This window comes from Lissotriton helveticus, chromosome 10 (assembly GCF_964261635.1).
Source record: "Lissotriton helveticus chromosome 10, aLisHel1.1, whole genome shotgun sequence".
NCBI classification, from domain to species: Eukaryota; Metazoa; Chordata; class Amphibia; order Caudata; family Salamandridae; genus Lissotriton; species Lissotriton helveticus.
In genome coordinates, this window is record NC_136071.1 from 1,156,469,055 (window position 1) to 1,156,475,486 (window position 6,432).

At 46.8% G+C, this 6,432-nt stretch overlaps 1 pseudogene; it reads right to left on the bottom strand.

Annotated features, from left to right (window-relative positions):
- Positions 1-2,528: 2,528 nt before the first annotated feature.
- LOC144784193 (mortality factor 4-like protein 1) lies at positions 2,529-3,624 on the bottom strand (annotated as a pseudogene).
- Positions 3,625-6,432: the final 2,808 nt, after the last annotated feature.

Below are 6,432 nucleotides of genomic sequence, written 5' to 3' on the forward strand. Positions count from 1 at the left end.
TGTTTAATCTTTGGATCATGACCATTTAAGAATCTTAGATAAAGAGTTTAAAGCTTTCCCGAGTCTGTGGTTATTATAAGAGTACAAATGTTATTATCCTATTATTCTAACATCCTGGATCCCTTAGGACGTTAGGTACCGGTGACGTGGATTGGTAAGTCAAGGTGTAGATAGGTCAAAAGTCCTAAATGTTTAAAATACACTGGTAGTAGAGCGAAGGTTACCTGCTTAAATTTATGAAGTTTATTGAATTATGGGCCCAGGTGAGTTTTTTTGGTAAAAGACTAGTCGGGTGACCTGCGCACTCTATCACAGGGAAAGGGTAGAGGAGAAGCTATCGGGAAGGTTTAGAACACCCATGAAACTCCATACCTTCATACACATTTACAAACCTTCCCAATGGTTTTTCACATTCAGTTCACGCTAAAATGGTGGCAGAACTGTGCACACTGGGTTTGAGTATTCCCATATCCTCTGGTTTTGAGTTGGTGGGATTTTTCCACCTTTTAAAATATTTGGCAAGTGAAGAAAGAAAATAAAAATTGAGTTCTTCCCATTAAGGATAAACATACACTGATGGTTCTTCAACCGGTGAAAATACACTTTCTTATTGTTAGGCACAGTTAGATAAAATCTGCACTATTGTTTAAATTTGGATCACAGACATTTAGACATACAAATAAAGTTAGTTGTTCCTTTGTTTAATGCCCCCTTTGAGAATTGTAAAAAAACTGAAAAAGATTGACAGCTACAGACACTATGATGCATCTTGGCAATATAAGCGAAAGCAGCCTGTTCACAAAGGCATGTTGGTATACGTTAAGTAGTACTCCTGTAGCACTCTTTTACATACTCTTAAATGCCTTATTGAAGTGCCCACAAAAACATCTAAAGTGGGTTAAAGGGAATATTCAGGGACTATTCATATACAATTCGTACAAATTGAGAGGACTCGGTGTCATTGCACTTTTATTAATGGGGAGTTGGAAGTTTTTCGTCCGGATCACAGAAGGCATGTAAGAGTAAATAAAAGAGTACTCTTGCGACACTACTTCCTGTACTACTCAAAAATGCTGTATTATACTTAATTTTGTTGCTGATTTTTCAGTCAGACAAATGCTATTTTGCATCCTATCTGTATATCCATAAATGGGTAAACAACCTTTACAACGCAACTTTTACCACGCAGTGCCTTTACGACGCAACTTTTACAACGCAAACCATTACAACGCATTGCGCTGGGGGGCGCTCTAGGATAGGAAATAGATTTAATTTACTATCCAACACCTTCCCTACTATCCACAGGGACTGGAGTTGGAATAGTAAATTAAATAATTCACTATCCAACACCCAAAAGCACTATGCGTTGTAATGGTATGCGATGTAAAAACCGCGTTGTAAAGGCATGCGTGGTAAAAGCATGCGTTGTAATGTCATACATCCCCATAAATGTGCATGTGTGCAGTAAAGAATAGAAGTGACGCGGTGACATCTATAAGATTTCACTGCGCCAATTCTAGGACACAAATGCGTCAATTTCTTACGCCTGCCTCACAGCAGGCGTAAGACTGACGCAGGCCCTTTCACATGGGGCTTGCCCCATGTGAAAGGATACATTGCTGGAGTTGCGTCACTTTTGTGACACACTCCAGCAATGTGTCACTTTTGCGCCATACAGATACGTCAGAAATACTGACGTATCTGTAACTCCTTGCGCCATGATGCGTCATACTGTAAATATGACGCATCATTGGTCTCGCAAGGAGGGCACAGTGAAAAGTGGCGCATCGCTGTTTTCACGCAGCGATGCGTCACTTTTCATAAATGACGCCCCAGGTTTTTCCTGGTCTTAATTTTAGCGCTGCGCCATATTTATGCTGCCCTTGTAAATATGGGGCAGCGCCAAAATCAATGGGCGTTGTGGCGGAACACCCACCGTAACACCCATTGCCCACCCCTTCCACGCCTAGTATAGTGCGAAAGGGAGCCTCATTACAAGGCAGCCTTCCTAGGATTTACAGGACCAAGAGGGGAGGTAGAAGCTTTGTGCTCGGCATGGCCAGACTTCACAAGAACTGCCCCCAATATCAGAGCCATGTCTAGCTTACTAGCATTCAGAAAGGCAATTTAAACATGGCTTTTTGTCTAAATCAGTTGCCGAATCCTAGCTTACTTCTCCCGGGGCGTAGCTAGAGCTTGTGGCGCCCGGGGCTATCCCTCAGATTGCCACCCTTTGGAGGGGGGAGGGAGGGTGCTGGGGAAAAAGGCCAGTGAGCACTTGAAAGATGTCCAAGAGACACGTAGTATTGCTGCTAATAGTTACCTCGATCGTGCAAGTTTCATGCACATACATGAGGGATTTTAATTTTTGCCCCTGAGAAAGTATGACTTCTAGACGTTGAAATGTCACTCATAATTACAATGAAATTCTGAAAGTGCCACACATAGCAATCTGAAACCTTGGCAGCTATCATGGATGAGCCACAGACTCAGCCACCCACCCCTCTGAATCTGCTGCTGCTCCCCTCTTACCTCTCTCGCTCCAAGCAGGGTCTATGGGAGGCAGGGGTGGTTCCAGGAGGTGCAACTTCATAGTCACTGGTGCTGAACAATACTAGCACATTCTTTGCAAGGTACTTCATAAAATCATGCAAATAGTTCAATAATAAAGCCAGACTCTTCTCATCCAGAGGTGTGTAGGCAAGCATTGCACCAATACGGACAGTCTGCAAAGGTGAGGTGCTCCATAGACGTGTGACATCTGTGCATCTGGATGATCAGCCAGAATTTCTGCATACTGTGGCCTCTCAAATTTCTACAGCAGCTTGGTGCCGAGCATCACGTTAAAGTATTCCTTAATTCCAGCAACCGCTTCGTTCACTGCATACTCCTTGTTATCTGTGTTGCCTCGCGATTTCTTGTAATTTGCATAATCCTCCAAAATGGCATCAACACTTTTTTAAGCAGGGAGATAGAAGAGCTGCTTTTGCCTGGATATCAAGTCCCAGTCATCAACCAGCCACAGTTTGAGCTCCTCTGGAATCTTTACTTTCACTTCAACTCTGTCCATAAACGTTTCCTCATTTTCCACACTGGGGTCTACACGAGCTCTCTTCTTACGTGGTGGCGGTTGAGGTGCTTCACTCGTACTACTGCCTTCTCGAGCCCCTGGAGTTTTCTGTTTATTTTTCTTCGTTTTTACTTCCACATGTTTCTGCTGCGGACCCCCGGCCTTCTTTGGTGCTGCACCTCTCATTTTCCCCTCTGCATACTGCTCCTGATTAGCCTTCTGAAGTTCCTTCTGCTTCTGCAGGTTGGTTTCCCCGTGGTTGAGTACTAGTCTGCTCTCTGGCACTCGCTTATCCCAGTTCTTATTCCAACCGCTATAATGTATAAAGTATTTCACTTGTTTCTCCTTTATGGAAACCTTCACACACTTGGCTTCATAAAGGGGAGGTCCGTGGAAACACAAAACACGCTCCCTTCTCAACTCAAGCAGTGATACATCTGGAGTCTCCTTACAAAAAAATCCTTGCACTGATGCAACTGTCCTTCAAAAGCAGGCGGTGTGCTTTTTTATTTACCTTCAGTAAATTTGGGCCTGGGCTCCTGCTTCGGCGCCATTTATACTGCCCGCCCCAGCCGCCGCCACCGCCCGCGACACGTCATGGCGATGCGACCACTGTGGAAAGCTGCGCACCCTCAAACAACCCTGCCGTTCGATAACTGTGCAGCAGTTACTGAAAGCAGGTCAGAAGGAGTGCAGGCTGGAGCGCGGCTTTGCACTTTTAAACTCCACGGGTGGCGGCCGCGGCATTGGAGGCCCGTTGTGGCCGCGGCCGCCTTTATAATTTATTTGGGGACACTGTTCGTTCCCAAATAAATGATAAAGGCCGCCGCGGCCGCAACGGGCCTCCAGTGCGGCAACGGGCCTCCAGTGCCGCGGCCGTGGCCGCCTCAAAAATGGTGCCGCCTGATGTTGTCTGTTACTTCTCTCAATTTAGATCTTGATGAATGATTTCATGTCTTTTTGCGTTGCACGTGTTGTATAGCTTCTGTTACTCATGGAGATACAAGGAATGACTTATATATTGCCGTGAAGAAGTCCCACACTGGGAAGAAACGCGTCGGCTGTACTGTTCTTCCTACCACGTAATGGAATAAAGAGATCAAAACTGAGGATTTATATATATAGGGTCTATATCACTCTGGACAAGAAGCTCTCGTTTCAGACCAACGTAGAGCGAATAATGAAAGAGGCAGTAGAGGATATGACGAGGTGGAGGCTGCTACCGCTCACCCTTCTGGGTAGGGCGGCAATGTACAAAATGATTACTCTACCGAAATTCCTCTACGCGCTTCAGAATGAATACTACCCACTCCCGAGCACCACGATTGCCAAAATACATGCAGACCTACGATCATTCCTATGGCTAGGCAAACAACCACGCATCGCACTCCAAACGCTCCAACGGCACCAATACAATGGTGGGATCTCACTGCCGAATCTGGAGGCTTACTACTGGGCGGAACACTTAACCCCCATAAATGACTGGCTCCATACACCGGCGGACCACCCCACCTATGCATTGGAAAGACATACCTTGTCGGCACACAATATACTTCACTACTTATATGGAGGGAAGACGGGGAGGATGCTCTTGCCCGCTACCATGATCACGATTCGAGCGTGGATAAGGGCCACGAGAGCCACGGGGTGGGAGGAGAAACCTACACGCCAGACACCACTATGGCACTGCAACTGGTTCACGGAACTTCGAAAACTGGAAGGCTTCCAAAGGTGGGACGATATAGGGATATCTACCATCGGGGACGTGATTAGGCGGGGTGAGTTGAAGACTTTTGCAATGCTCCGGGAGGAGTTTGGACTACATCACACACAACAGTACAAACACTTGCAACTAGTCCATGCTTGGCAAGCACAGAAGATATCACTTCACGATATGCCGGAATATTCACCCCTAGAAGGGAGACTCTTGCAGGACCAAATACTACACCAGGCTGTGTCCCTCACATACAAAACACTCACAAATAGTATGTTTGGAAGTTTGGCGAACCTCAGGGGCAGGTGGGAGGCGGAAGTGGGGCAATTGGAAGACTTAGACTGGGAGCTGATCCTGATGCACCCCCGGGAAGTGGCGGTTAAGTCACGGCTAAGGCTGATTCAATTGAATGTGCTGCATAGGACGTACTTTGATAGGAGGCGTCTCCTCAGGATGGGAAAAATAACAGATGACACCTGTCTCCGTTGCAGGGCCGAACAAGGGGACTTCTACCACACGATCTGGTCCTATGCGGAGATTCAACAGTACTGGTCTCACATCTTCACGGAACTGAGGGAGGTACTGGGTGTAGAGCTGACACTGGACCCGAAGCTGGCACTGCTGGGACTGGTGACCGAAGTAGACCTGCCACGCCCGCAAGTTATTTTCTTGGTGCTGGCACTGGTGGTGGCGAAAAGGGACATTGCCAAATACTGAGGGGCAGCGGAAAGGCCAAAAGTGGAGGAATGGAGGAGAGGGTTGGACCTTTATATGGCTGCGGAACGAGTGACGTACAAAGCGAGAGGTTGTCCCAGAAAATTCCGAAAGGTGTGGGGTAAATGGAGACAATACCATGGCCTAGAAGCCGGGCGCCTGGGAGGTCCCTCATAGCCGAACGATGAGCTGAGGCGGGCAAGGGAGACCGCCTGCTAAAGATGTGTAGTCGGTGGCACTCTGGATCAATGGGATTTTAGGGTCACAATGCATGTGAGGTGACATACAGTGTCATGGGAAGGGAGTCGAGCCTCAGCTGAGGGTGCACGAAGGGTATTGCTGAACTAGTGGCACTTAGTGGGCCGCGCATGTGACCGAACTGTTACCGCATTGAGACAGAAACCAACCAGTTTGTGGATGGGGGAGGGTGGGAAGGGGGGGGGAGTTGTGGGGGGAAAATGACACAAAAAGCAGGTTCGGAATGTTACTTAGAGGGCTTGCTCGTCATGGACTTATTACAAGTTACTCAACGAACACAATGTCGCCGCCCGGCCTCCGGGCTGTGGGCGTATAGGCTGTGGATATAGAACTTTGATGTAAGTTTCCTTATGCTGATTCTGAGCTTGATGTACATATATGCCCTTCCAACTGCACAAAAATTTTTTTTTAAAAAAAATAAAAACTGAGGAGCCTTGCTTTCATTATCTTTTAGATTTGGACTTGTATTTGTTCCATTTTTTTAATTGTGTTTTGTGGTGTGGTGCACCCGTGCTTTTGTTTGAATTGTCGAGTTCCTGCAGGAACAAGCACTGTGATGGTGGGTGCTGTTCGGTGTGCACACGTATCCCTATAGAGACGGAAGGGGATTTTATATTGGAGTAATTGTAGGTTAGGTGCTGACAGTAAGAAGGTTCCACTGTCCATCCGGATTTTG